Source organism: Ictidomys tridecemlineatus, chromosome 6, assembly GCF_052094955.1.
Source record: "Ictidomys tridecemlineatus isolate mIctTri1 chromosome 6, mIctTri1.hap1, whole genome shotgun sequence".
In the NCBI taxonomy this organism is placed as follows: Eukaryota; Metazoa; Chordata; class Mammalia; order Rodentia; family Sciuridae; genus Ictidomys; species Ictidomys tridecemlineatus.
In genome coordinates, this window is record NC_135482.1 from 95,814,627 (window position 1) to 95,838,300 (window position 23,674).

General features: G+C 35.4%; 2 pseudogenes; both read left to right on the top strand.

Annotated features, from left to right (window-relative positions):
* Nucleotides 1–762: 762 nt before the first annotated feature.
* Nucleotides 763–1,421, top strand: LOC144365064 (taste receptor type 2 member 43-like; annotated as a pseudogene).
* An 11,518-nt stretch (nt 1,422–12,939) lies between these two features.
* Nucleotides 12,940–14,133, top strand: LOC144365065 (taste receptor type 2 member 140-like; annotated as a pseudogene).
* Nucleotides 14,134–23,674: the final 9,541 nt, after the last annotated feature.

A 23,674-nucleotide genomic window follows, 5' to 3' on the forward strand; every position in this document is an offset into this window, starting at 1 on the left:
ACATCTTCATAATATGGTGAACTTCAGTGACCCTGTAAAGAAACAAAATAATCCTCAGCTGATTGAATCCTCTGGGCTCTGGACATCTCCAGAGTTGTTTGTTTTGAGAAAACTAACAATATGTAACTATGATTTTCTAGGTTCATGCAGGGAAGGGACAAGGAAGAATTATTGTTCTTTAAATTTTTAAAAAAATTTATATATGACAGCAGAATGCATTACAATCTTATTACACATATAGAGCACAATTTTTCATATCTCTGGCTGTATACAAAGTATATCCATACTAATTTGTATCTTCATACATGTACTTTGGATAATAATGATCATCACATTCTACCATCATTTCTAACTCCCTACCCTCTCCATTTCCCTTCCATCCCTCTGCCCTATCTAGAGTTCATCTATTCCTCCCATGCTCCCACTCCCTACCTCAATATGAATCAGCCTCCTTATATCAGAGAAAACATTGAGCATTTGGTTTTTTTGGGATTGGCTAACTTCACTTACCATTATCTTCTCTAACTCCATCCATTTACCTGCAAATGCCATGATTTTATTCTCTTTTATTGCCGAGTAATATTCCATTGTGTATATATGCCATATTTTTTTATCCATTCATCTATTGAAGGGCATCTAGATTGGTCCCACAGTTTAGTATTGTGAATTGTGCTGCTATAAACATTGATGTGGCTGTGTCCCTGTAGTATGATGTTTTAAAGTCCTTTAGGTATAGTCTGAGGAGAGGAATAGCTGGGTCAAATGGTGGTTCCAAGAATCATTGTTCTTATTGCCTGGTCAGTAATCAACCATTTTAGCACCAGTCTTGCTACTAGCCTAAGCATATTCTATTTATTCTAGATAGCAAATTTCTCCATCCTTACTTTTTTTTTTCACCTAAAAGGAAGAGATAAGAGTGCTGTTCTAGTTGGGAACTTTGATCATTTAGTTTTCTCATCCTGCTGGGGCAAACAAAAGTGAGGTCATGCTGGTGAAGGACTATGAAGGAAATGCAACTTGGAAGACCACATTCAGCAATATGCTAAGCCTTTCAAATATGACTGTATTACTCTAGTGAACTTCACATACTTTATTAAATCCCGGTCTGTTTTTGCCATGAATCTAATGCCTGTGTAAATATCCCAGAAAGATGCAGCTCCACAGCAAAGGATGCACAGATGCTGTAAAGAAAGTCCTCAAGTAATCTTTGCAAAATGTTTCTTTCTTTCTTTTATTTGCCATGCACTTTTGTCTGCAGCCATATCATGGTGGAGTTCTAATAAGCTTCTTAATGAACTGGTCCCCTTGCTTTACCAGTCTAGTGGTATTGTTTATTCTTCAAGCAATTCATATGTCCTGATTTGGGAAGGAAAGAGCTGAAACAGTTCTTTCTGTGTGTTCTGTGGCAGGAGAGGTGCTGATTAAAGAAAAGAAACCATCAATGTTTATAGCTGCTCAATTCACAATAGCTAAGCTATGGAACCATCTTAGGTGCCCTTTAACAGATGAATGGATAAAGAGATGGAATATCACTCAGTCATAAAGAATAATGAAATTATGGCATTTGCAGGTAAATGGACAAAACTGGAGACTATCATGCTAAGTGAAAAAGGCCAGTTCCCCCAAACCAAAGGCCAAATGTTCTCTCTGATATGTGGATGCTAACACACAATAAGGTGGGGGGAGGGAAGAATAGATATTCATTGGATTTGACAAATGGGAATGAAGGGAAGGGAGGAGGAATGGGAATCGGAAAGAGTAGAATGAATTAGTCATAAGTTTCCTATGTTTGTATATGAATATATATATATATATTTGTAAATGATATAGTTATGACAAATACAGTAGAAAAAATTTTAGAATTATGAATTTATGTGTTTCATATACACACTCTATGCAATCCTTCAATTAAAGTGTTTATGATATATTTTTATACATTATGTAGAACTGCCAACTTTTCCTGGAAAATCATTGCTATTTTGCATTGCAATTTGTATTGTATATATGTACTACAGTGTGTTCTGTTTTCATTATTAAATTAAATTAAACCTGAATTACTTTGGATGGCAGAACCATCCAAATTTAAATCACTTTTGAGGTATTTTTTTTGTTTGAGATAGATTTATTCCATCATTAATTCTTATTTCATGTTTAATAAAGGGTAAATGGAATTCATATTATAAAAATATGCAGACAATAAAATCAGAGTGTCAAATATATTTTAATTTAGTATATGTATACCATGTACAGTACTGAAGAACGATAGACTTAACATAAATAGTTTTAAAGCTTAGAAAGGATCATACTACTGAGATAGAGTCTCACTAAGTTGTTTAGGGCTTCATTAAATTCCTGAGGCTGGCCTTGAACTTTCGATATTCCTGTCCTAGCCTCCTTAGCTGCTTGTATTACAGGCATGAGTAAATGCCTATCTCTTAAAATGCTTTTTAAGTTAACATGAGAATAGTTTTTCTATCATGAAAAATGCCCCATATCAAAGTCATGTAAAATTATATGTAATTCAATGAGCCTTTCTAAAAACATTGAAACAGCATTTGTGAAATCCATATAATGATAGGGAATTAATTTAAGTTTTGTTTCTTGAAATTTTGTGTAAAATGTGCAAATATTGACATATTCATTAAAGATAAGTTGAATTATAAGAATGAAATATGTAAACTTATTTAAGAACTGAGTTCTATATGACTATAATAATTATGCAACTTTAATAGTATTACAAAAACAAATCCCAATAATACTACCTAAACTTTTAGATAATCACTTCCACATCTGGTTTATCTGTTGATTTCTTTATCATTTATCTCCCCAGTGCAATGTGAGCATGATAAGAGCAGGAATGACGTCTGTGTTGTTTACTGTTGACTTCCAGGATCTAAGGGCCAGTGCAAAGAATAGTTAGTCTAAAATAATGCTGTACTGAAGAATGAATGAACCCTATCAGGACTGGTAAACAAATGAAAATAAAACCCATCACAAAAATCGTGTTGGATGGGTTTCCTGATTCTGGTTTCATGTATCCAAATAGTGTATTTCAGAGTAAAAGCCCAGATAACATGTATAAGATTTCAGTAAATTTATGTATGTGCATTTTTCTAGTGTGAATGATACATAATTTTTACTAGATTTTCTGGGTAGCTACATTTACTCAGAAATGCCTTTTGATTTTTAAAAATATATTCAGTAATTTCTTTCCTTAAATAGTATTTTGATATATTTTTATCCAATAACCTTTCTAATTAGGAAAAAATTAGAAATTAGTTTTAAAAAATATTACCATGTTGTAATACTATAGAGAGGGAACAAACAAAGTTGTACAACTCGATGAATACTTTATCTGGAGATTTTCAAATCCCAGTGAATGTCAGGGATAAACATGATGTCATTTGTTTGAGAAGGCAGGTCCAGGGGAAAATGTGGTGAACATAAGGTGGCCTCTTCACCATGATCTGAGAGGCAGTGAGGTGAGCACTTGGTCCCAGGACTTTTCCATCAGGGTCCAAGGGAAACCAGATCCAGCATCAATCCATGAAAGACAGAGGAGCGGCTATGGATATTCTCAGCTCTCTTCTGCCTTCTATTTCTCATTGGCCAGGGTTTACCCTGCCAGAACCATCTCTCAGCTTTTCTGCTTTACATCATCCAGCCCCTTGGTGGCCGTTTCAAAAAATAAGATCTGCTCACAGTGTGGACTTTATGAAGGAAGGGTAATCTGCAACATAAAATGTGCTTACCAGGAGAATCAGATATAGTCAGGGAATCTGAGGAAGCCCTCAAATTTGCTTCTAAAACAGGCCACCTCTTATGCCACTCAACTGAGATGGAGCCGTGCGGTAGTTCCTGGCTTTATAGATGTATGACTTGTGTAGTCACAGGGCGCATTGTGCTCCGAGGGCCCTATGCTTGTATTTGTCTCCTCTTGCTATTTTGATTCTCAGACACCGGGGAGTCTGTGTGGAAGAGGCAGCAGTCTTGGAGAAATTCTGTAGGAGTTTGGTCTCCCTTTTTCCTGAGTCCTTTAGAGACATGCATGGTATACTTGTACTACGCAAATTCCTCTATCAGATTTGATCACTGACTCATCTGGCACGAAGGGCAAAGCAGTTTGGACAACAGTCTGTACCAGGGATAGAGCCCTCTCTTGCTCTGTGTCCACTTGAACCCTGCAGCCTTCAGGGAAATCTGTTAGTGGATTAGGGCAATGTCTTTGAATATGGTGTATGTTGCCACTTTTAATAGGAAATAAACATGATGTTTACTTTAACAAAGATGTTGCAGCATGTGAAAGAGCCCACTGAAGCCTTAAAAATTCATTGATATTGGTGTCTTGTCAGATTTTTATATACCTTCTTCCAGAGTTTCATAATAATTAAGAAACTTGCCATTTCCTGCATGTGGGTATCAATTAACATAATGTCATTAATACAATACATTTAATGAGCAGGATATTTTACAAAATATAATGAAACTTAGAGCCAGAAAAGTGATATAACCCTAACATAAAATGGTAAAGATATGTAATTGAATTAAAGACAGAAAAACAAATTGTCAGGATTTTCCCTCTTCATAGGTTTAGATTAAAAAGTATTTACCAACTCAATATTGCCAGAGGCTATCTGGCAATAGATACTATCTCCTGTAGAGCATCTGGCAAGTGTAATGTAAATTTATAGTAATCTGCACCCATCCTATATCCCAGCTGTTTTTGGCAGAGTCTAGAGACTTGAATTCAACAGGGATATGAAAAGGAACATGATCCTCTGCAACTTTTAAGGTTTCTGTGCTGGCAGTAATCTATCCCATTCCTTCAAGAGTGTGGTTTTTAATTTTTATTCATTGTCTTTCAGGAAGAGAGAGTTTCAGAGGTTGTCCCTTGGTCCTGCTTACAATCATGTCCCTTACTGTACAGCTCAGGAAGCAATATGAGAGTTTTGCCAATGGCCAAATCTGTCCATTTTAACTACACATTTTGAAACAAGGAAAACCCTCAAGTGTATGAAATCTGCCTTGGAATGGAATTCGGTAAAAGCTCTCAAGAGCATGTGACATTTAGGAGCTCCCATTTCATGCAGTGGACCACAAGGTCCCTTTGAGTTGATTCAGTCTCCATACCTAAGACTCCTAGAGAATGTGGATCCAGGCCTTCTCCTCTAGGATGTCAGTAAATGGCAAAAGGTTTTTGGAAAATGTCACATAAACACACTCTAAACATACTTGTGGTGCACAGTCAGGGCACTTTATCAAGGATTGAGGGAAGCTTCAGTTGTTAGACTCTGGTTCTTTGCAGGAGCTCAGTGCTCAGAGTCGGGTGAGGGCCTTTGACTTTCCACTTCAAAGACTAAGCCCAAGAATCAACGGCTCAGCTCTCTTGGTTTATAGTATTATTTATACTGTAACACTTCTTCAACTGCTGTCTTATGAACTCATTTCACAAGGGTGTCATTCTCTCCACTTAACCTGAATCTGACATTGTAGGGTCCCCAGTGAGTCTTTGCTGCCAACGCTCAGGTGTCACCCTGCATGGCCCGTGAGCAGGGTGGAGGCAACTTCCTTGCTTCTCAAGACACAGCCTCTCCTCCTCTATACTCTGGCTCATCAAGCATTGCTTCTCAGTTTCTTTTGCTACTTCTTCCCCTTCCCCCTTGTTTCCCCAGATAGAAAATATAAGGCAGCCTATTCTAATTCTTCAATTTATAACCAGTTATGCTGATGTTACTCATGATCTCAGAATCTCATTCCTAAGAACATAGCTTATCAGTTCCGGGCAAGTCTCATTATTCAAATCCATATAATGATTTATCTACCTACCTACCCATCTCACACTGGAAAGCATACTTTTTTCTTTACAAGTTGAAGTTGGATTTAAAAATAAAAATATTAAAACATTTAGGGAAAAAATGGAAACATTAGCAATAATTTTGTTTGAATTTCTATAAAATCAGGGTGATGGTGACCCAGAATCTAACTTAGTTTTATTTAAATTAACAGTTGGGCTGGGGTTGTGGCTCAGCGGTAGTGCACTTGTTATGCTCGAATTTGGGACCCCCAAAGACTACCAGAGACCCAAGATAGATGCAAGCAGCAAAGAGGTGTTTATTGCGAGCTAGCTTGGTCCTCCTCATGCACACACAGCAACTGGTGACATTGAGAGGCCCTGAGCCCAAGGTTTGCAGCATTTTTATACATTCTTTGGAGAAGGCAAGGACCCCCACATACATCATAGCAAATCATTACACACTGTGGGAAATAACAACTCTAAAACATGATTAGCACATTCACTGGCGGGAACAAGTTGGGTAAGGGTGATTGGTCAGTACAAAAGGGGTATTCGTTTGAACTGATTGGTTTAAGCCAAGAGGGGTGTACATGCTGAACTACATGGTTTCCCAATATGTTATCAACCACCATAAACTACTGGGGGATCATCTGGCATTCCAGGTATTTCCCTGTCTCATGCTGATTGGTGGCTGCTAGGGGGCTGCTATGGGTCCCCACCTAGCCTGACTGAGTCAGGGACACCTGGCACAGCAGATCTCTCTGTTATTTGTAGATAAATAACTTAGCAGGGTAAGGATGTACTTAGGAGTGCTCTGTGGGTTTTTCCAAGGACAAAGGCCATGTCCCTTCCTTGGACAGGCTTTGCTCTGAGATAGAGGCTGGTTTTTCACGCTTACCTAACACATGCGAGGCCCTGGGTTCGATCCTCAGCACCACATAAAAAAAAATAAAAAAATAAATAAAAAAATAAATATTATGTCCAAATACCACTAAAAAGTAAATATTTAAGAAAAATAAATAAATTAACAGTATAGGTGTTGATAGACTAATATTGAGAGTATCATTATAGATATAATGATCTAAATAGAGAAATGTTTAGATGGAATTATGGTGGATTTACCTCTTCTTGATTACTTGCATTTGGTGCAGTCAGTGTATAAAAAAAAACTGAAATGAAGTCTACTAACATCTAACTTCACCGAAGTGCAACATTGACAGAGACCTGGATGGAGACACTGCTCCTTTCCGAGGGCTGACTTGTGATTCTGCTTTGTGGATGAGATGTGTGGGATTTATCATCGGTGCCATCCTACCTTCTCTGAAAACATCTGTCTTCTCTAGAAGCTGTAGTTCAGGTGAAAACCTAAACCATTTCTCATCCAGAGTGAAAGGTGCAGTGTTGGGGCCTCAGGGAGAGCTGCTCAGGGATGAACGAAGCCCTCACTGGGACCCAAGTTCTGTCTTTTCTCTTAAAAAGTTCATGAAGCTCCTTTACCAGTGCCTGCTCTAATCAGCCCCACCCCCAGGGTTGTTTGCATTGCTCTTTGTCTCCTTTGCAACTTCTTCTTTGTTACATGGAAGGAACTGAGCTGTTCGGAGCTTCCTGCCTCTTCATTGATGGTATAATTTTTTCCCTCCTTCTTAGTTTTCCTTAAATTTTATCCATACAGTCCTATTTTTATCTTTCAACATACATCTCTCCTATATAAAGGGCATTTGAGAGTAGTTTCAAGATATATTGGATTCATTTCCTCTGCTAAGTGTTGCTTCAGAGGATGGAGGGTTACGTTGGATGTTCACAATGCAATGTCTCAAGTCTTTCTTTGCCATGCCTGAAACTTAGGATACATGTTTTTTTTTCTGCTGTTTCTGATAGCTGTGGCTGTATTTCTCTTGTCTGTTGCCTGCTTACTTCTTAGCTGTTGAGGAGAAACAGTGTCACCAGGTTACTTACTCCCTACCTTGCCCAGGCAGGGTATCATCCTTCACCTACCTGGGTGCCTGCAGTGAGAGTCATGGAGCAGATGTTGCTGGGAGATGAAGGGAGAGGGATGAAATCTGAAGGTCTCTGGTCCCTACTGGGCAAGGGGCAGACAGAATGAGGAAGATTTTTGGTGTGGGGATGAATTCTTTTGCTGCAGCGACTACTTCAGGGAACCGCAGAGAGATTTCCACCGTTTTTCACATGCACAAAAGAATATTCCCAAAGTTTACTGAATATTCATATTTATTAAGGTATAATATCAACCTGGAAGCATTTTTATTTTACTTTTTTAAATTTTTATTTATTTATCTATCTATCTATCTATCTATCTATCTATCTATCTATTTATTTATTTATATTGGTTGTTCACAACATTACAAAGCTCTTGACATATCATATTTCATACATTAGATTGAAGTGGGTTATGAACTCCCAATTTTTACCCCAAATGCAGATTGCAGAATCACGTCAGTTACCCATCCACAATTTTACATAATGCCCTATTAGTAACTGTTGTATTCTGCTACCTTTCCTATCCCCTACTATCCCCCCTCCCCTTCCCTCACATCTTCTGTCTCTACCCCACCTACTGTAATTCATTTCTCTCCTTGTTTATTTTCCCATTCCCCTCACAACCTCTTATATGTAATTTTGTATAGCAATGAGAGTCTCCCTTCATTTCCATGCAATTTCCCTTTTCTCTCCCTTTCCATCCCATCTCATATCTCTGTTTAATGTTAATCTTTTCTTCTTGCTCTTCCTCCCTGCTCTGTTCATAGTTGCTCTCATTATATCAAAGAAGACATTTGGTATTTGTTTTTTAGGGATTGGCTAGCTTCACTAAGCATAATCTGCTCTAGTGCCATCCATTTCCCGGCAAATTCCGTGATTTTGTCATTTTTTATAGTTTCTTTTGTTTCAGTTTTGTTGATTTCCACTCTGATTTCAATTATTTCTTGCCTTATGCTATATTTGCTGTTGTTTTGTTCTTCCTTTTCTAGTGCTTTGAGATGAAGTGTGAGCTCATTTATTTGTTGGTTTTTTCTTTTTTTGAGGAATGATCTCCAGGCAATGAATTTCCCTCTTAAAACTGCTTTCATTGTGTCCCATAGATTTCGATATGTTGTGTCTGTATTTTCATTTATCTCTAAGAATTTTTTTATTTCCTCTTTTATGTCTTCTGTAACCCATTGATCATTGAGTAACATATTGTTCATTTTCCATATGATGTAGGATTTTTCTTCCTTCTTTTATCATTGATTTCCAGTTTCATTCCATTATGATCAGATAAAATGCATGGTATTATCTCCACCCCTTTATATTTACTGAGGGTTGCCCTATGGCATAATATATGGTCTATTTTTGAGAAGGATCCATGTGCTGCTGAGAAAAAAGTATATCCATTTCATGATGGTTGATATATTCTATATATGTCAGTTAAGTCTAGGTTATTGATTGTGATATTGAGTTCTATAGTTTCTTTATTCAACTTTTGTTTGGAGGATCTGTCTAATGGTGAGAGAGGTGTGTTGAAGTCACCCATAATTATTGTGTTGTGGTCTGTTTGATTCTTGAACTTGAGGAGAATTTGTTTTATGAATGTCGCAGCACCATTATTTGGTGCATAAATATTGATAATTGTTATGTCTTGTTGGTGAATGGTTCCTTTTAACAGTATATAGTGTCCTTCCTTATCCCTTTTGATTAACTTAGTCTTGAAGTCAATTTTATTCTATATGAGGATGGCCACTCCTGCTTGCTTACGAGGACCGTGTGCGTGGTATATTTTTTCTCATCCTTTCACCTTCAGCCTGTGTATGTCTTTTCCAATCAGATGTGTCTCCTGGAGGCAGCATATTGTTGGATTTGTTTTTTTAATCAATGATACCAGCCTATGTTGCTTTATTGGAGAGTTTAAGCCATTAACATTTAGAGTTACTATTGATATATGGTTTGTACTTCCAGCCATGTTTGATTATTTATCCTTTTTTTAAAATTTAGTTTGTTTCTCCATGATTATCTTTCCCCCCACCCTCTGTCTTTACCAAGGCACTTCCCACTGATGGTTTTGGTTATTGTTTTTCATTTCTTCCTCGTGTAGTGTTTTGCTCAAGATGATTTGCAATGATGGTTTTCTGGCTGCAAATTCTTTTAACTTTTGTTTATCATGAAAGATTTTTATTTCGTTGTCATGCCTGAAGCTTAATTTTGCTGGATACAGAATTCTTGGTTGGAATCCATTGTCTTTCAGTGTTTGAAATACATTGTTCCATGACCTTCTTGCTTTCAGCGTCTGTGATGAAAAATCCGTTGTTAACCTTATTGGTTTACCCCTGAATGTGATCTGCCTCCTTTCTCTTGTAGCTTTTAATATTTTCTCTTTGTTCTGTATATTGGATATCTTCATAACAATGTGTCTTGGCATTGGTCTACTGTGATTTTGTATGCTCGGTGTCCTGTATGCATCTACAATTTGTATATCCATTTCCTTTTTTATTTCTTGAAAGTTTTCTGTAATTATTTTATTCAGCAGGTTACTCATTCCCTTGATTTGAATCTCTATACCTTCCTCTATCCCGATGACTCTTAAGTTTGGTTTTTTTATGTTATCCCATATCTGTTGGACGTTTTTCTCTTGATTTTTTACCTGCCTTTCTGAGTTGGCTAGACTCTTTTCAAGATGATATATTTTGTCTTCATTATCTGACATTCTGGCTTCTACTTGCTCTACTCTGTTAGTGATACTCTCATTTGAGTTTTTAATTTGATTTATAGTTTCCTTCATTTCTAGAATTATTGTTTGATTTTTTCTAATCTCTATCTCCTGATAAAGATGCTTAACTTCTTCTTTAATCTGTTTATGTAATTCATTTTCAATGTGTTCTTTCACTGTTTGAATTTGCTGTCTCGTATTCTCTTTAAGGTTCCTTTCCATCTGTCTAAGGTGTTCCTTGGGTTCTTTATATGACCATTTTTCTGATGACTCTAGGTCCTCCTGAATATTTAGGCTGTCCTGCATTGTTTGTACTCCTTTTCTTCCTTGCTTTTTCATGCTGCTCATGTTACTTCTTGTTCTATTTGACTGCTGAGTTACTGTTTACTCCTATAAATTTATTTGATGCTTGGGAGGAAAGGTATTAGAAGGGAAGGGAAGAATTCACTAAAGAGAATGAGAGTAAGCAGGTAGAATTCAAAGAAGGGGGAATAAGAAAATTGAAAAGAAATGAAAAGACAAAAGAAGAAAAAAATAGGAAATAAAAAAGAAAATTTTTTTAAAAAAATAATAATAATAAAAATTAAAATTAGAAGAAAAAATTAAAAAAAATTAAAAATAACAAGAAAGAAAAATGAAAATGAAAAAAAAACCCACCAAATCAAATACACAACAAAACAAAACAAAAACCTAATAAATGCAGTCTTAGAGTTTGATTAACTTCTCTTCCAGTAGGTGGAGCTGTGCCCACCAGGCCAAGCTTCTCCTGTCAATATGCGGGAACCAATCACTGTGCAGCAGCTCCTCTTCCCAGACTGAGCAAGTCTCCAATCCTGAGTGCCTAGGGCCTCCTCTTGTGTCTAGTCACTTCCCCACTTTTCCTCTAGCCAGGCCCCTCTCACCGATGACGCTCACCACAATACTGGCTACACACCAGGTCTGCTGCTCCCTGGAGCCCTGTTGTCATGAACGACTGGGCACACTCTCCCTGTTTGCCATTCCCTCAGACCCTAAGTTTGTAGAGCTTGGGGCTGAGAATCCTCAGTGAATTTTACTTGCCCTCCGGTAGCCACGCCCCCCATAGCTGGTGCAAGAGACCTCAGTTGTCAGCACTGGTGGGAGCGGTAGCCGGGAGTTCCGCGCCGCGGGTCCCACGCCACTTCTGATTCCCTTGGTCTGGCTATCGTGCTCACAGGAGAGCTGGGAGGGGCCCTTATGGGAGACCTAGGAGGGGCCCTTAATGTTTCCCGATGTGTGGAGAGGGAAGGCTAGGGGATTACACACCTGTAGCCGCAGGTTTCAATGAAGTTATCTCCTCCGCTGCAGTCTGGTGACGTCAATTCTCTGCCATGGTGGTATCTCTTGCAAATGGCGACAGTTTGTTTCCCTTTTCTGGGTGACCAATGCAACGGGTGGGTCCTTACTGTCTCTCCCAAGCCCCGTTTTAAACCTGTGGCCCCTACCTATGAAGGCTCGGTTGGCATTTACCTCCGTGGGATCAGAAGGGCTGACCAGTTGTTTCAGCCGGATGGATTAGTGCTGAGTCACAGCTGTTTGTCTGCGGGAAGAAGGCGAACGGGAGCTTGAATTCAGCCGATCCGGGCTCAGTGTGTGTTCTGAGAGGCCCAGACTGTTCGCCCCAGATCCACGTCAGCTCAGCATTGCCTAGTGATCCTGAGCAAACAGCATTTAGACTGTTTACGACTCCCTATGCCCACACAGCTGAAGAGGTCAGAGACTTGATCTCTCCTCGCCCACCGCCATGTTGGATCTCCTGGAAGCATTTTTAAAGGAATGACTTATCACTGTACTCAGTATGAGGCAGATGTATATTGAATGTTGAAAATCTTCAATTATTGGGATGGGAGGAATTCAAGTAAATGTATTTTTATGGGTGTGTTGTATGTGCTACTAATGCATTGGTAAAAAGTGAAATGATAAATATTATTCTCAGTACTCAGCATTGTAGAAATAATGAGCTCCAGGATGTTAGGCCATCCTGACACTTTGTACAAAGAGCTCTGGGAAACACCTGCATAGTTTTCTTTGTATACCTAACTTTAAAAAATACTAAAATCCTTAGGGCTTAGTAAGTTCCACATACTTATGCGTATATTTATTGCCTGCCATGTTATTAGAATTTTTGTAATCTTACTTGCTCAAAACTCACTTTGCCAGACTAAAATATGTAGTTAAGGAAGAAATATCAAAATAATGCAAATAAAAGATTACAGTTTGCATGTTAGAAAATGGGAGCAAAGTGTTTCCTTCATCATTGACTACAAAAAACTACAGGCTGTTGTGTGTGAAGTACACAATATCTTAATGAGTTCAGCTGGGCTGTCTGGTAAATGCAATATTTTCTTGATAAAAGCTATTAATCCATTCATCAGAAATTTTTGATGTTTGTTTATTTGATGCTCTATATGTGAGTTTTAACAGGTGAATGAATATTCAAGAATCAGATATTCATAGCATTTTAGATGAGTGCCTTAAGAAATCTTCAGCAGTGATATTAGACTTTGAGGCAACCTCTTACAATGGACATTGTCATAGAGAGCATGTTAAAATCATTTTAAGTGTGGAATCCATAACTGGGAGTTTAGGAAATGGATTCATTGTGCTGGTAAACTGTGTGGACTGGGTCAAGAGAAGAAAGATCTCTTCAGTTGATCAAATCCTCACTGCTTTGGCACTCTCCAGAATTGGTGTGCTCTAAGCAGTACTCATAAGCTTAGTTGTTCCTTCATTTTATCCAGGTTTATTGATAACTGCAAAAATGATAAGAATGATTAATATAGGGCTGGGGATGTGACTCAAGCGGTAGTGTGCTTACCTGGCATGTGCGGGGCACTGGGTTCGATCCTCAGAACCACATAAAAAAATAAAATAATGTGTGTCCACCAAAAACTAAAAAATAAATATTAAAAAAATCTCTCTCTCTTTAAAAAAAAATAATGATTAATATTACCTGGACAGTGACTAATCATTTTAACCTCTGGCTTTCTACAAACCTCAGTATCTCTTATTTTTTGAAGATAGCCAATTTTTCTAATTCTATTTTTCTTTACCTAAAGTGGAGAGTTAAAAAGGTGGTTTTTGTGATTCTTCTGGTGTCTCTGATTCTTTTGTTTTAAAATATTGTACTGATCAACATTTCTAATGAGATCTGGATTGGTGGACATGAAAGCAACATGTCTTACAGTTCTAGTTTGAGGAAGTTTGCACAATTTTTCAGGTTTTTCTCATTCACCAACTGTATGTTTATGTCCCTACCCTTCACTGTATCCCTGTTGGCTTTCTTCCTGCTAATCAGCTCCCTGTGGAAACATCTGAAGAAGATGCAGCACAATGGCAGAGGGTCCCGAGATGCCTGCACCTTGGTCCACATGAAAGTCTTGCAGATTGGGATCACTTTCCTCATACTATATACCATTTTCTTTTTGTCTTTTGTCACACAAGCTCTGAATTTCGGGGGGAAAAGCTGGTTGTTCTATTTTGCTGGGCTGCTGGAATTGCTTTTTCTTCCGGCCACTCACTTGTCCTGATTCTAGGCAATGGTAAGCTGAGACAGGCCCCTCTGTCAGTGCTGTAGTGGCTGAGGTGCAGGTCCAGAGATGCTGAGCCACCGGGTCCATAGGCCATTTTGGGATCATCTAGAAAAAAATCAGTTCACACAAATTCCTGCATTTGTCAATCTATGTTTTTCTAATATTCTCCTTTTATTGACTTTGTGAATTTTATAAGATTCTATTTGGCACAGGCACTAATCACATTACAACCACATTTATAACCATGTCATAAATAATAAGTCTATTAATACGCTTATATACAGAAATATATCATTATAGATATTTTAAAGAGATCTTTATGGTAACAAATAATATGAATTTTGTGTCAATTATTAACCTTTTTGAGATTTTAAAATGAGAAACTTACACTATAGAAGCTATGTATGTGTATGCATGCGTGTGAGACAGTTACTAAAAACAGAATTTTATAATTTTATACACATTAAAAACAAGTTTTTAGCATAATAAATGTGCCTGAAGTTTTAGCTAAGATGTCAAGAATAAAATATATACTATGGGAAATCAGATACTCTAAATCTACCTTTTAACTCCAAGTTTCAATTTATAAATGAAGAAAAATTTCCTCAGAATCCCAAAAGTGCTTTATTCTAATAGTATTGTCTATATTTTGAGTTTCAAATTCCAGAGTTTTTGAAACATTTATTATTATTAGTGATATGTTATTTACATTTGGAAATATATTCTATTTTTCAACGTAGTTTTCAAGTATGTAACACAATCCATTTTGATTTTAATATACACTAATACCAGATCATGGCTGCAGATAGTCTTTTAGTTGAATATCATACTGGTACATTGGTATTTTAGATTTAATTTGTCTCACCATATATCCATATTTTATTATGATTGCAAACAATAAGATTGTTAAAGGAATAGAAATTTTGAAAAACTTATAGGTAGCCCCCCAATAGAGGGAGGTGGTCCCCCAAATTCAAATGATATATTAATAGAAAGAGGTTACTTACAGACACATCTGGAATCTAGTGAAAAAAAGACATAAAGGAATATGTAAATTTGGTGTTTATATTAAACATTATTAAATAATTAACATGGAGCATAATTAACATGGAACTTGGTTATGTGCATATAATAATAATATTAATTGTGTTACAGAAATAGAAAGTAACTTAATTAAATATGTGGAAAATATAAATAGGTTTAAGTTATGGGATGAGGAGAGGAAAACATGGTCATGTATCTTGTATTCAGTGTTGTTGAAACAGTGTTAGAACCCTGCGTATTTTCAGAAATGAAGAATTCTTTGTTTGTGGCTTTTTTTCACAAAAAAATCCCTTCAAGTTGTAGAGTTTGCGTCTGGAATAGATTTTCTTGCTTTCTTAATGTTGCTCATTCATTTATTTATTGAAAAAAATACATGTTGAATATCTTTTCTATGTAGATTCTATGAAATAAAAAGTGGGCATTGTAATAAGTGGCAATTAAAAAGAGAAAGTTGTTCTGTTTTTGTGATAGGTTTATATGCATTCTTCATAACTTTTTAATATTCACGTATGTCTAATATTATTCTTCATGTGAAGAACCTGAGTGTCTGAGATGTTAAAAGACTTCTCCAGCAGTGCACGAAGAGGTCAGCAAAGAGCCAGAGTGAAAATCCCCAGTAGAGGGAGGCCGTCCCCCAAATTCAAATGATATATCAATAGAAAGAGGCTACTCACAGACACATCCATTTTAGGATAGGTTCTTATCCAAAACCTAGTGAAAAAAAGGCATAAAGGAATATGTAAATTTGATGCTTATATTAAAGATTATTAAATATTATATTTACAATATAATACATATTCTTAAGCTTTAAAAATGATATTTGGTACTTGGTTAATGTGAACTTAAAAAGGTACAATAATTGTTTTTATTTGTTCATTTGGTGAGTTAGAAAGCAATGTGCTAAACTATAGTGTATGCTTTGCTTTTTATTCTCATCCTCTTTCCTTTTGCAGATAAAAAATCATATCATCTGCATAGTTATTTAAAATGATTATTTTATTATTTTCTTGAAATAATTTATCACTGAAAATTTTAATGGTTTACGTATGAAATGGCTTAAACATTCAAAATGTTAAGCAGTTGTGGTAATAATTGGCATCTTTGTAAATGGACAGTTGGTTGGTGTTTCACCAATAGCATAAAAATCACTTTAGTATTGAGGTACTTTTAAAAATAATTTTCACAGAGAATCTTTTTCTTATTTTTCTGCAATGTGATATTCCAATAAAACCTGTGTTTAAAGTAGCAAATATACAGTTCTATGAGTTTAATACAAGTATAAAATCATGTATCCACCACCCTCAGAGCAGATCATCACCCAAAGACTCGCCATGTGCATCTCCTAGGTGGTCAAACCTTCATTCCTCTCTGATTCCTGCAAATTCTCATGTGTTCTCTTTTCCTATGTGCCTTTTCCAGAACATTACATAAATAGGTTCATTATAGATGGACCTGAAGATTGCCTTTTTTCAGGGTAATTTCTTTGAGATTAATTTGCATTTTTACTTTTTATGTCTGGTGGCATTTCCTGTATGTGTGTATCACAATTTGCTTTCCATGACCTCTTTAAGGATATTTGGGTTGTTTTTCCAGTTTGGGGTACTTATGAATAAAATTGTAATAAAAACAAACAAAAGTATCAAATGTTTTGTTATTCATTAGGATGATCACATATTTCCCTTTTCTCTGACCAATGAAATTAATGATACATGTTGACAGTGATACACAAACAATGTATAGAATATATACATATTCTAGTTAATGAAATATCATACACATATTCACTTTTGTATATGTTTTAATAAAATTGCAACTATCAGAGGCAAATTGAAATTCAAAGTACCTACAAAGTAATGGGAAGCAATTGCCAAAGAATAAAATAATCAATCTGAGTTTTCTGAGAAATCTCATCAAAAATTATATGTCACATACAAGTGATTCATATTTTAAAAGTGATGAGGAATTAAGCTGTAATATTTAATTCTTGGCTAAAAAAATGCCAGAGGAATTGAACTCACATCATTTCAGAGTAAATAAAATTAATGCTATATTATACACACATTTCAGTGAAAATGTTGGTATTGGAAATAGTATTATGGACTGGATCATTTGCCAGAAAAATTTAGTGTTGATTCCCTAAACCCCAATGTGACTGCATTTTAGGATAGGTTCCTTATGGATATAATTCCAGGTTAAATGAGGACATAAGGAGGAATCCTAATCTAATAGGACTTGTTTCCTGGAGAGATACCAGGAGTCTGAGTGTGCACAGAGGGTCACATGAGCTTACAGAGGACAGGTGCTATGAGAAGTTAGCCTGCAGACCAGCCAGCAAGAGTGACCTCAACAGAATCCAGCCCTACTGGCCCCTTGATCTTGGACATCCAGCCTTTGAACTGTGAGAAAATAAATTTGTTGTTTAAATGGCCAGTTTGTTAAGGCAGCCTAAGCCCATTAATATAAAGACAAAAATTTAAAGGGAAAAGAATGAAGTTGAGCAAATGAAATTTTTAAGTAAGTTGAGAAAAATAACTAACCATTGGCTGTATATAAGGTGTAATAAAGTTGATATTTTGTAATTTAAAGCAAGTTAACATTAAGATTCTACATGAATAGGAATGAATGATTTATTCTACTGTCTTTCCTATTACTATTCCCACTTCCTTCCCTTCATTCATCTTTCTCTAATCTAATGAACTTCTATTCTTCCTTCCCCAACTCCTCCTTATTGTGTGTTAGCATCCGTATATCAGAGAAAACATTCAGCCTTTTTTTTTTTTTTGGATTGGCTAACAGTGTACAACCAAAAGAATGGGAAGTCATACTTCATGTAGGTGTAATATGTCAAAATACACTATACTGTCATCTATATCTAAAAAGAACAAATTAAAAAAGACATAATTTACATACCATAAAAAGGTTCTACGTAAAATAAAATAACTCAAAATGATTATTTTATCCTATGTATATTATTCTGTGAAATTTGTTTAATAAAACAAAAATATTTATATATATGTTTTGGAAGTCTTGTGCAAAGGGATTTAAAAATCATGTCAAGGTCTTTACTCAGATCGACAGCAGACAATGATACTAATCATGATTAAAAAGAGATGTGGTATGTAAATTGCAAAATGTGTGATACCTAATAAAAAAATTAAAATAACAAGTAAACTGCTAAATAGTGAGTTGGGGGTGGGGGACGGGTAGGAAAAAATGCCAATTCCAAGACAAAGCAGACAGGAATATTTAGAGAAGAAAAGAGAAAGCATGATGAACAACTGAAGAGGCCATTTGAACTTAATATAGTTAGAAATCACTAAATGAATTAAGTTAATCATTAACAAAAACACTCAAATTTCAGATGCTGAATTCTGAAACTACATAACAATTAAACAAAATCTGTGGAAGCAATGCAAATATCAGATAAAATGTTTATTTAAGTGAAATTAATCAGTGTTTGAACAAAGATATTTAAAGTATAAAAGGAAACAGTAATAGACAAAACACAGTAATTGAGACAAAGACTGCTTCTAAAAATGTAGTACCAAGATAAATGCATTACATTTTTAAAAATGGATAAAATACTGAATCAATATAGAGTATATATTTAAGGTATTTTACAAACTGATAGACGAAAAGAAAGTAGTAATCATAAAAGAGGCATGAATCACATGACTAACAATATTAATCTAATAGGCAAAAGTAGAGTCCTTTACCAACAGAATACACTATCATCTCAATGAAATACATATTTTCTACAAACACAGACTATTGATAAGCCACGAACTCTCAGTGAATGTTAAAGATGGTTATTATAAAAATATTTGATTACCTGGTATAAACAGTACTTTTATTAAATAGCAATAAAAATAATAATAATGCCCAATTCTATAATAAAAATTGCTATTTTTTTTAAAAAAATATTTTTTAGTTGTCAATGGAACTTTATTTCATCTATTTATATGTAGTGCCAAGAATCAAACCCAGGGCCTCATATATGCTAGTCAAGCACTCTGGCACTGAGTGCAAAGGACAAGATATTTATTTTTTCTCACAGACAATATTTATGATCAATGTAACTCATGAAGAAATAAGTAGTTTGTCAAATAGAAAAAGTAAGTTTAGGGCTGGGGATTGTGGCTCAAATGGTAATGCGCTCGCCTGGCATGTGCAGGGCACTGGGTTCGATCCTTAGCACCACATAAAAATAAAATAAAGATGTTGTGTCCACCGAAAACTGAAAAATAAATATTAAAAAAATTCTCTCTCTTCTCTCTCTCTCTTTAAAAAAAGTAAGTTTAGAAAAATTGCCAAAAATATTAATGTTTAACTATTCACCAGTAATGTCCATTTAGACTTTAACTTTTGAAACTAGACTTTTTCATAGTAGCAACAAACAGTAGAAGGAGAGCTGAGGATGTAACTTGCCTAGCATGTCGGGGACCTGGGTTTGAGCCCCAGTCCTGCAAAACAAATAATCAATAGAAAGGGCATGACACTAAGTCTAATTTATTTAATTGTATTGAGGAACACAAAAATATGAATAAATGTTGATATTTACCATGTTTTTTGATCAACAGAACTAATTTCTACATTTACTGTGTCCAAATCCTTGTGTCCAATTCAAAGCAGTGAAAAAATCACAGTGGATTTCAGAAATGTCTCTAAAATTTGTGAATATTTTCATTAAATATATTCATTAAATATTTTCATTAAGTAATAAAATTTTTTCATTGAATAATAATCTTTTTTTTGGTACTAAGGATTGAATGTACGGGTGCTTTACCATTGAGCTACATTCCTATTTCTTTATTTTTTTATTTTTTATTTTGAGACAGGGTCTCTCAAATTTGCTGTGGCTGGCCTTGAACTTGTGCTCCTCTTGCCTTGAGTCACTGGGATTACAGATGTGTGCTATTATGCCCCCTTGAATGGTTAAAGATTAAATAGAACCCGGACAGAAGCTTTTGTAAAAGGCCTAAGTGTGAGAAACATGCTTGATAAACACTGTGGGTTAAAAAGCTTGAGTGTGAAAGAAGGGGATTCAAATCTCATTAAGTTCTCTGAGACTCACTCTTAATTTTGGAAGTTCTGGGAAAATGATTCGTGCTTTGTAGTCCCTTAGAATGTTCTTAGAAGCTTAATGAAATACATGGATTTTATGGTAGTTGTAAGTGAGGGTCTGTGTTTATGGCTTGTAAACAATAAAGCTATGTGTATGTACTAGTCATCAGCACTCGATTTTAGGGAGGATTGGCTTTCATGGAGGTTCCTAAGGAAACTGTGAAACTTTTGATAGGAAAACATAAGCAATCTATAGATTATGTTCTTTAAAGTTTTCTACATATATCCAAATTTTTTGTTCAAATGAATTCTCAGTGGTGATCAACCATTCAGTTAATCACTAGATAACTAAGTTCCTTCTATCAATTTAGATTTTTCCTTCATGGTCTATGGATTAGGTTTTAAAATTTACTAGCCAATATGTAAACTTAATGAATTCAAATTATGTACATATTAGACAAGGCAAAAAACTGTAAATCCATGAAAGAGAATATGTCTTCATTTGCATGCTAGCAAATGCAAACTCATATTTCACACCATCAGCTGTGAAAGACTGCAGCCTATGGGAGTGATATAAAGTATGTGCATAGGGGTTATTTTGAGCTTGTTTGGAAATAACTGTATTTTCCATTAAAAACAGCACCTGTGGTCCTTTTCTATTTGGTATAGGTTGCAGAATGTAAAAGAAAACAAGAAGTTTAGTGTCCAGAAACCAGGTGTTGGTAGAACTCAAGGAAAGAGATTATAAATCATAACCAGGATTTATTTATTAAACCCTAGACTTGATAAATTTTCTACTGGATATCCTCTCCATCCAAGTAATGGCAAAATTTGTTTTCAGAAACAAAAAAATTCTCTCTGTATTTATAACACTGATGAACTGGCAGTGATTAGGTCAAGAGAAAAAAAACATTTCTTTACCTGACAGAATTCTCTACGTTTTGGTCATCTCCAGAGTTGGTTTGTTTTGGAAAAGTTAACACACTGATATAAAACTGTGATTATCCAGGTTCATATAGTGGACAAGTAAGAATTATTGTTATTTCCTGGGCAGTAATCAATCATTTTAGTACCTGGATTGCTTCTAGCCTCAGCATATTTTATTTGCTCAAGTTAGTCAATTTCTCCAGATTATTATTTCTTCACTTGAGGAGGAGAGAGAAGAGTGTCATTCTATTGATTCTTTTGAGGATAATGGTGGTTTTGTTATTTCATGTTGTAGAAACAATTATAGAAGGGCTGTGAGAATGAATATAAAAGAAATTGAATGTAAAAACCAAATCAAGGGATGCCATAAATTTTAAAATATGATGGCATCTACTGCAGTAAATTTCATACATGTGAAATACTGTTTCCTGCTGTTAATCTACTCCTGTGTAAATTTGTCAGGAAGATGCAGCTCTATGGCACAGGGTCCCAAGATCCCAGCATCAAGTTTCATATGAAAACCTGGCAAACTGTGATCTCCTTTCTCTTATTATCTGCCAGGTACCCTCCTTCTGCAACCACATTGGGTTGGAATTCTAACAGGCTGTTGATGCACTGATTTCTTGGAGTTCCCTTGGTACTAGCATCATCTGTCTTTCAAGTCATTCATTTATTCTACTTTGTGGAAGAAAGAAGCTGAAACAAGCCTTCTATCAGTTCTGTGGCAGGTGAGACACTGGCTGAAATAATGGAAATCTTCATTCAGGTTCATTGATTGATGTCAGGACTATTGAGTGAGACTTCTAGCAGAAATCCAACAGATGAAGTCTGTAACATTATGCTTTCTACCACTTTTTCTGTAGTTTAGTATTTGATTAATTTCTAAAGACATGCCCCCAGAGTCTGGAACCTAAACTTATTAAATAAAAGGACCCATGGTCATGTGTATCTTTTTAATAATACATGAGTATATGAAAAATATGAGACAATGACAATAATATGCCCTTAATCATTTTTTTCATGGAAATGACCTAATTATTAAAAATGTGGAAGAAAATTTCAGAAAATTAAGCCATGTGCATTTCACATGCCTAATCCATATTGACCTTCCTTTGAAGTATTTGCGATTTTAATTTATACATTATGTAGTACTGTCAGCTTATTTCAGGGATCACTGCTATTTACTATTGTACTTTGTATCACACATGTGTACCACTGCATGTTTAGATTTCATTGTTTGAGCCACCAATTTTTTTTTTGGATGACAAATAAACTTAGTTCTAAATGGAATATTGAGGTGGATATGATGAGTTTTGTCATGAACTCTAATTTCATGTTTAATATGAATTGTTAAATGGTATGATTATTGTAAGACATGCAAATAATCTGATTCAAGAGTGAGAAAAATATTAGAGTAAATTTAGTATATATATATATGAACCTTAAGTAGTACAGAAGAGTATTAGATTTAATGCAAATAGGTAAAAGTCTTAGAAAAAGATCATTTTAATGACAGGAATGAATCTGATTTAATTGCTGTCATATACTTCCATCTGCAGTAGGGAAAGTCATTTTTTCCAGTTGTTAAATTAAGAAGGACCTTTTTGGAATGATTTCTTTTCTTTTCTTTTGGGTGTGTGATATTAGGGGTCGAACTCAGAGTCTCATGCATGCTAGGTAAGTGCTCTACCTCAGCAAGGAAGATCTTTTTAAAGTTGAGATATGATTTTCAATATTTCCATTTTGTCCCAAACCACCAGGGTCTTGATTTCCCAAAATCTCCTGTATCTTCCATTTTAAAAATGCTTTTTAAACTTAAAAAGAGTCTAAACTTTTCTTACTTAAGAAAATAATATAAAAGTAATATGGAAATCATCACACATATTCAATGAACCTTCCTGCATCCATTAAAATGACATCTATGAAATCTGTATTTGGATTACAGGAAATTTATCATATACCTGTTCTATTACCACGTGTAAAATGTGGAAATGAGAGAAAGTATATTGATATTACCATTGAGGGCAGATTCTTAGTCTCTTTTGCTGGTTTCCCCTAAAAAGTATAAAGGCCAACCAAAGGCTCAGTTTTCACTAGTAATCTCATACAGTCTCCTTACTGAGAATGTAACTACGCACTTCCTTAGAGATGAATGAAGCTGATTGATCAAATCTGTACCTCTATTTGTCTATTTATCTCACATTGGAAAAAGTACTTTTTCTCCCTAAAATGTAAAACGTATGTTTAAAAGTCACACTACCAGAAACTAGAGAGAAAAAGGGAGTTTCAGTATGACTTTTTATCTGAATTTCTGCTAACCTATTGTGATGGTGACCAAGAAACTTATTTAGTTTTATTTAAAAGAAAAACATTAAAGATTTATATGTAGGGGATTATGATTACAAATAGTGATGTAAGTAGAGAGATACATAGAATTTTGTTTGGTTAAATCCTTTTGGATGAGTTGGTGTAGTCAGTATATAAGACTTGCCACAAATGAAAAAACTAACATGAAATGCCCTAACTTCTAAGCACACCTAAATATATGATTGATAGAGAAAAGCTTGAAGATACTGCCCCTCACTGAGGATCTGA